Below are 7776 nucleotides of genomic sequence, written 5' to 3' on the forward strand. Positions count from 1 at the left end.
AATCTTTCGTAGTCTAAAACATACTATCAGAAGAGCTATAGCTATTTTAGCTTTATATTACATGTTTTGTTGAATTTTCTGGAATTGCTGTTCTATGAAGCAAACTGTACTGTTTACATTTTATTAAAATATGGGGAGGCAGATAACTTTAAATTAGATCTGATTTTATCAGATCAAAAGAGAAAAAAAGAGAGGCTTTTCTCTCAGTAAATGAGAGAAATTTTGGGGGAACTGAATTCTCTAGGAAGCTGAAGCTATACGTAAGAGCTTAATATTCTATTAGTCTATACTAAGATTCTCAATGGGGAAATCCAATTGTCATTTCTGTATACTCTTTAAAAATATCAAAGTTAAGAACATATTTTTCCATTTTTAGTAATTTCCTTTACTAAATGTATTAATGTCTAGACTTCTCTCAAATTGTAGCCCCCCCTAAAAAAGCATTCAGACAATATTTTAAAAAAATAAACTTTACAGATATTCTCAGCCTGAAAAACAATGGGTCAGTAGAATTGCACAGATTAAGAACTTTCTTATTTCTTTTTCTTTTTCTTTTCTTTTCTGTTTTATTTTTATTTTTTGAGACAGAGTCTCACTCTGTTTCCCAGGCTAGAGTGCCGTGGCATCAGCCTAGCTCACAGCAACCTCAAACTCCTGGGCTCAAGCAATCCTACTGCCTCAGCCTCCCAAGTAGCTGGGACTACAGGCATGTGCCACCATGCCCGGCTAATTGTTTCTATATATTTTTAGTTGTCCAGCTAATTTCTTTCTATTTTTAGTAGAGATGGGGTTTTCCTCTTGCTCAGGCTGGTCTCAAACTTCTGAGCTCAAATGATCCGCCCTCTTCCCGCCTCCCAGAGTGCTAGGATTACAGGTGTGAGCCACCACGCCTGGCCAAGAACTTTATTTCTGATTAGTAGAATTAGAACATTAGAGTTGTATGAAACTGTCTAACATTACGTATATATCTTTGACTTGCCTGCATCTTTAAGTGAAGTCTTATAGGTAGGAGCTGGTGATTCTTGGAGGAATGTGTGCTTGCAGGGTGGCCAGAAAGGAGAATCAAGAAGGATAAACTGTAATAGCCGATGAATCACGTTGCCCTCTTGATCCTTGGCAATCCAATAACCAATTATAAACATATTCAACAGTGTAGGCAGATTTCCAGTAGGCCCCAGAGAGGCCTTCTATGAAATGTGCTTATTTAATTATTAGAAAGAATGACCTTGGCTAAGGCAGCCAGGAGCCAACAGCAACAATATCAAACCCACACACAGGTCATTTGACATTCTTTTGACATTATTAGCTCTGCCAGGGATTCTGAAGACTTGCAGATCTGTGTGTTGCATGAGTGGTGTGTGGGAGCTGGTTCATACTAGCCAGTGAAAGCCAATTTTCAGGAATTTTTCCAGCTTGTTGTTAAACGCTGTTAATATTATAACTTGATTGTTTTAAAAACTTACTGAAAATCTTATGTCAACTTTTAAGGATTTTGTGACATTGAGACTGTGTGCTGCTGGACATGAATTCCCAACTCCAGACCCAGTCACACCATGTTAGAAGCTTGAACTCACCATAAGTTAGTAGCTTATCCCGCCATCGTGGGAATATTTACACCATTGAAATCAGTTTGCACTACAAATAAGAGATTGATTTATTGTTTTGTTCATTGTGTACTGTAAACTTAGAGTTGAGATGGAGAAAATGATAAAAATACAGATTAGAGTTAAAAGTGTGCTGTGTCTGCAGCTGCAACATTGTTAATTGCATAGTCGAGGAAATATTCTTCCAGTGTTTTAAATTATTTTGATTTATTATAACCATCTACTTGGCTTTATGAAGACGTAATTTCACCATAACTAGCTGTGAAAAAATGATATTATTTAAGTTTAATTTTAAAACACGAAGTTGATTTGAATAACTTACAAGAGTTTACAGATACTAATATAGAATCAAACATGTTCCAATCTCAGCAAAAAGCTAAAAACAAAACACAACTGTAATCAGTAGTCTCGAAGTTGAAAGGTTTTAGTTTAATGAAAGTACTTTGAAGTGGAGAAATAGTTTAACAGTAAATTACATATCAGATTTAATTTCCCAACAAATTTATTGGAAAGTGTTGGTGGTTTGGGATGCAACTCCATTTGTCAAATTATGGTTAAATTCCAACCACAGTTTGGTTATGGATACAAAAGTTTTGCAACAAAAGTATTCTGTGAGAACCAATTGACTATATGAATTTGACAATAAAAAGGGCCATATATTTTGAAGGGGCTTAGATAGCTGACTAGATGTGTCTGGCATTCGCCTCCTCCACAAAAAAGAACCAAAATAGCAAGTAGATAATCACACTTGGAAGAGATCATCTAAGAGAGAACACTGGAATTCAACAAAAGTGAGAGGAAACATCTCTAAGGCAAGAAAGGAGAGAGAAGGAATGCAGCCTGCTTGGCCAGGATGGGCTGGGAGCCTGGAGAGATTCCCCAGTGTGGGAAAAGGGTAAGTGAAAGGCCCTTAGTGGTCCAGATTTCCACTGGAGACTCTTGCAATCCTAGCCGTGGGAGACCCCCTTGACCCTCACAGACATTGAGAGAAACAGAGAGAGCTTCCTGGAGACTTCATGATGGCATTGTTCCAGAGAGAGAGCTCATGCCAGGTTCTACACAGTCCTAAGCAGCTACAGTACAGCACCATTTCAAGGACCCAAAGCCCACCAGACTGCATCCTGCCCTGGGGCCCAACAGCACTCGCACCTCCACATTCCTGGAGCTCCACTGACATCCTCCACCTGCAGCCACCAGTGCTGCTGAGAGAAACAGAGAGAGCTCGCCCTCCCCAGCAGCAGACACACACTGGCATATGCCCTAAGGGCAGGCTCTCTAAGCCCACCACCACTACTGCTGCCCCTACTGCAATCCGGTATCCACCCCCATTCACTCATACACACCTGCCCTCACTCACTCACACTCATCCTCACAGCCCTGCACCTCCACTCCAAACCTTGCTCTCACCCACCATACACATCCTTACCTATAATCCTACACACACAAACCTTTGTCCTACGCACTCACACCTACCTTCACCCATAATCCTACATACAGACCCACAGACACACACACATACACCTTTTACCCATGCATACCCACTCTCACCCACAAACCTACATCCACACATATCCATACCCGACCACAACTACCTACCCAGCAGTCTGGTGCCACACTTTAGAAGGGTTCATACACCCTACTTTAAAAAACAATCATGATTTAGTCTGAACTTATTAAACTACCCTTTGGTTTTACAGATAAAATTTTAAGTGAAGCAACTGAACAAGGTCACACAACTAGCAGTTTCTAATAGTCCTAAAAAGAACCCAGGTCACCTGGGGCTCTGTCCAATATCCTCTCATTCACACCACAGCTGTCTACAAACATTTATCTGAATAAAACCTAAACTCTTCTCTCAATATAAAATTGATGTGAAATATGAAATTGAGGCAGATGGATCCTCTTATTGCCAAAGTGATAGATTTCCCAACAACCATTCCCCTTAGATGATGATGGTTTTCTAGAACTAGTAATCCCATCCTGCCTTGCTAGTGACTGGTTTAAGAATAAGCATGACAATCAACAGAGTGAAAAGGCAACCTACTTGGAATGGGAGATATGTTTGCAAACTGTATATCAGGGAAGCCGTTGTATCTAGAATATGTAGAGAACTCCTACAACTCAATAGCAACAGCAACAACAAAACAGTTAAAAGTGGACAAAGGACTTGAATAGAGATTTCTCCAATGAAGACATACAAATGGCTGACACACAGAAGAAAAGATGTTCAATGTCACTAATCATCAAGGGAAATGCAAATTAAAACCACAATGAGTTATCACCTCACACCTGGTAGAATGTTAAGATAGCTACTCTAAAAAAACAGAAAATAACAAACATCAGTGAGGACATGGAGAGAACACTTACACACTGTTGATGAGATTCTAAAATGGTGCAGCCACTATGGAAAACAGTAGGGAGTTCCTCAAAAAACTGAAAATAGAACTACCACATGATCCAACTGTCTCCTACTGGGTATATAGCCAAAGGCATTGAAAGCAGGATTTTGAAAAGATATCTGCACTCCCATGTTCTTTGTAGCATTATTCACAATAGCTAAGATGTAGGAGTGGCGCAAATGTCTATCAGCGAATTAATGGGTAATGAAAATATGGTATATATGTACAATGGAATCTTATTCAGCCTTAAAAAAAAAGGAATTCTTGTCATATGCTACAACATGAATGAACCTTGAAGACTTTTTGCTAAGTGAAATGAGCCAATCACAAAAAGGCAAGTACCACATGATTCTACTTATATGAGGTATCTAAAGTAATCAAACTCACAGAGCTAGAAAGTAGAACAGAAGTGTGTATCTCATGTCCAACTAGATAGGAGAGAACATGATAGAAGAAAAACATTGCAAGTTATGATGCCTGTCAAACCTAAAAATGATAATGATGAATTTGAAAAACAAAGAACTTCTGCTATTGCAGATGTTGCAAAGAGCAAACAAACCAAGACATTTGGAGGAGGTGGTAGTGGTGCTAGAGGTACTCTCAATATGAGTGCTGCTGGTAACTGAAATAGGGAAGTTTCACTGAAAGAAAAGTCAACCAAATCAGAGGGGAAATATGAAGGCCTTTATAATGAACTGGTTGATTAGAAGGCTCGGAAGCACATAACGGAAATGGGCTTCAGCAAGGAAGCATCTAGGCAAGCTCTTATGGATAATGGCAACAACTTAGAAGCAGCATTGAATGTACTTCTTAACGGCAAAAACCAGAAACCTGTTATGGGGTCCACCTTTGAGAGGTAGAGGAAAAGGCAGGAGTGAGTAAGATCTGAAGATGAAGACGACCTGGGAAATGCCAGGCCATCAGCACCAAGCACGTTATTTGATTTCTTGGAATCTAAAATGGGAAATTTGAGTGTGGAAGAACCTAAGTCATAGCCACAGAAGCTTCATCAGGGACAGCATAGGTTGTCAAATACTGATCAAAATGGAGTAAAATAAAATAATCAACCAAGACATCTTCCTCAAAATTATACCAGGCAGTCAAGAAATGAAAAACCTCCTCATTTTCAAAGAGACTCCCAACACTCAAAGTCAATTTTAGAAGGCAGCAGACTACCTAGAAATAGAGGTTCTGAGAGACCGAATACTTCTTTAGGATCTGAAGTATAGACTGAGGGAGTCCAGTGTGATAGACCATATTCTAGATATAACAGAACTCAAGATACTTCTTATCCTTTAGTTTCTCAGCACAATGATGGTGCTTTTGGAAAAAGAGATAACTCTATGATAAGCAGATCAGAAAAAGGTCCATCCTATGGAGAGGCAAAAGAAAGTCTACTTCCTCAAGAATCCATCGATTATAATAATCAGAAACGTGGAAAAAGAGACAACCAAACAGCTAATCCTGATCATTTTTTATGATAGGAAATCGCAAACAATAAGTAATGAAGCTTTCAGTGGTATAAAAATTGAAAAACATTTAAATATAAATACTGACTGCCTGAATCCTGTTTGAAGTAATAGTTTCATTGGTGCTCCAAATAGAGAGACAGAAATGCCACTGAAAGGAAACGAGTAGGACCTATTAAGCCAGCAGGGCCCGTCACAGCTGTACCCTGTGATGATAAAATATTTTACAATACTGGGCCCAAAAGAAGATCCGGGCCCATTAAGCCAGAAAAAGTACTAGAATCATCTGTTCCTGTGGAGTATGCAAAAATGTGAAAACCTGGAGATGAAACATTTTGCACTTTATTGGGAAGACAAGTTTTACCAGGAAGACGTTTAAGCCTTCCATTCTTTGGGTATGACAGCAGATGTTAAATTCATTGATTATGGAAACTATGAAGAGGTGCTACTAGGCAACATCAAGCCCATTCAAACAGAGACATGGGAGGAAGAAGGCACCTGCGACCAACCTCTGACTTGAGTTGCATAGAGGAGGTGATGGCCGGCCAAGACTCAGCCAACCTAGCCATTTTGCCAACCTCCCCAGACTTGGAACTAGTATGAAACAAGTCTTTGTGAAGAAAGGAGCTATTGACTGAAATATCCTGGTGGAAACCTATTGATAGACTTTCTATTCTCCCTTCAGAATAAGAAGTAGACACAATGGATATTATTATGTGAAGAAAGAAAAAGCAGATTTTAGGGTGGAAAAAAGGTTCAACCCACAGAGAATGGGAAAAAAAATACTGAAATAAATCAAATACCTTTTACAAATGAAGAATTTTTTTCTTCTGCCATAAATAAAATCATTGTGCTATTATAAAAACAAAACAGAAAAATGAAAACAAAAACAAGAAAGTAGAACGGTGGTTACTGAGTGTGGAGGGAGAAGGAAAAAGGGAGTTATTCAATGAGTATGGAGTTTCAGTCATACACGCTGGAAAAGTTCTAGAGATCTGTCATACAACAACGTGCGTATAATTAACACTACTGAACTGTACACTTAACAATTGTCAAGAGGATAAATTTATGTTGTGTTTTTTTCCACGTTAAAAAAAAAAAAAGAATGAGCATGTGACCTAATTCTAGCCAGTAAGATTGGAAGGGAAGTCAGCCAGGTGGGTAGGAAATCTTTGCCTGCTCTTGGGAAAGTGATTTAAGAAATGGTTGTCAGGAACCGTTGCATCTGCTTTCTTACCAATCGGAGGATTAACACACAACAGACTCATAGGAAACAAACCAGACCACTGACTTCCCGTGCTGAAGTTGCGATACTTCTGAGAAATAGATCTCCTTATTACTCAATCCAGCAGAGTGTTTTGTTCCTTGCAGCACAGAAACATCTTCCCTGAAAAATTTAATTTTTCCTTATTGTAATATTGTCCTTCCTACCCTTGTTTTGTTTACATTTGTATTTTTCTGGCATCTTTTGGCCCATTCTTTCACTTTCAGGCTTTCTTTATCTTTTTTCCTGTCTACCTTTTAAACAGCCTATAGCTGGGTTTTGTTTCAGTTGAGTCTGGCAGTGTGTCTTTTCGTGACAGTATTTGTAGGAGTCTTACGTACTGATCGATATCTTGATATTCCTTCCATAATCCTTTATTATTTATTTTTACTTGATTGTTTACTGTTTCTTTCCCCCCAGTTAATTTGTAAGCCCCATGATACTTTTCAATTTTCAGCACTTATAATTAAATATCTATTTCTCTTCTATTATTTGAAAACACTATGCCCAATATTTCTCCCACCAAGAATGCTCAATTTCCTCACTGTCCCTTCCCAATAAGACAAGATCTTTAGAATATTTTTCCATCCCTGCTCTTCTCTTAGCTTCCTCTGATGGCCTTCCAGATGCTTTTACTTTTTTCCTATCCCCAACCACCTGCTCCTAGGAATTGCTGAACACCTTTAGTGCTTTTAGTTCAGGACTAGTATTAAAATATCCCTGGCTTTAAGTCTCTTCTATTTCGATGTTCCTTATTTTTACATATTCTCCATATGCTCAGACAATTTATCATTATTAATTTTAATTTAAATACATTTGTCTTACAAAGTTCCTTGCTCGTTAGTCTTTTCCTCTCTTCTTCATAGACCCTTATCTTGAGCACTCTGTTCACATTCATTCATTGTTGGGAATCTTTCCTTAAGTCATCCCTTAAATCAGATATATTTTCTGAATCCTTGCATATGCACAAATCTGTTGTCAACATGGGGTAACTGGGCTATAGGTCTTTTCTCTCACTCATCTATGGACACCATTCTGTC

General features: G+C 38.6%; 1 pseudogene; it reads left to right on the forward strand.

The window, feature by feature from the left end:
• The first annotated feature begins 4461 nt into the window (after positions 1–4461).
• Positions 4462–6070, forward strand: LOC123647449 (annotated as a pseudogene).
• Positions 6071–7776: the final 1706 nt, after the last annotated feature.

Source organism: Lemur catta, chromosome 11 (genome assembly GCF_020740605.2).
Source record: "Lemur catta isolate mLemCat1 chromosome 11, mLemCat1.pri, whole genome shotgun sequence".
Classification (NCBI taxonomy): Eukaryota; Metazoa; Chordata; class Mammalia; order Primates; family Lemuridae; genus Lemur; species Lemur catta.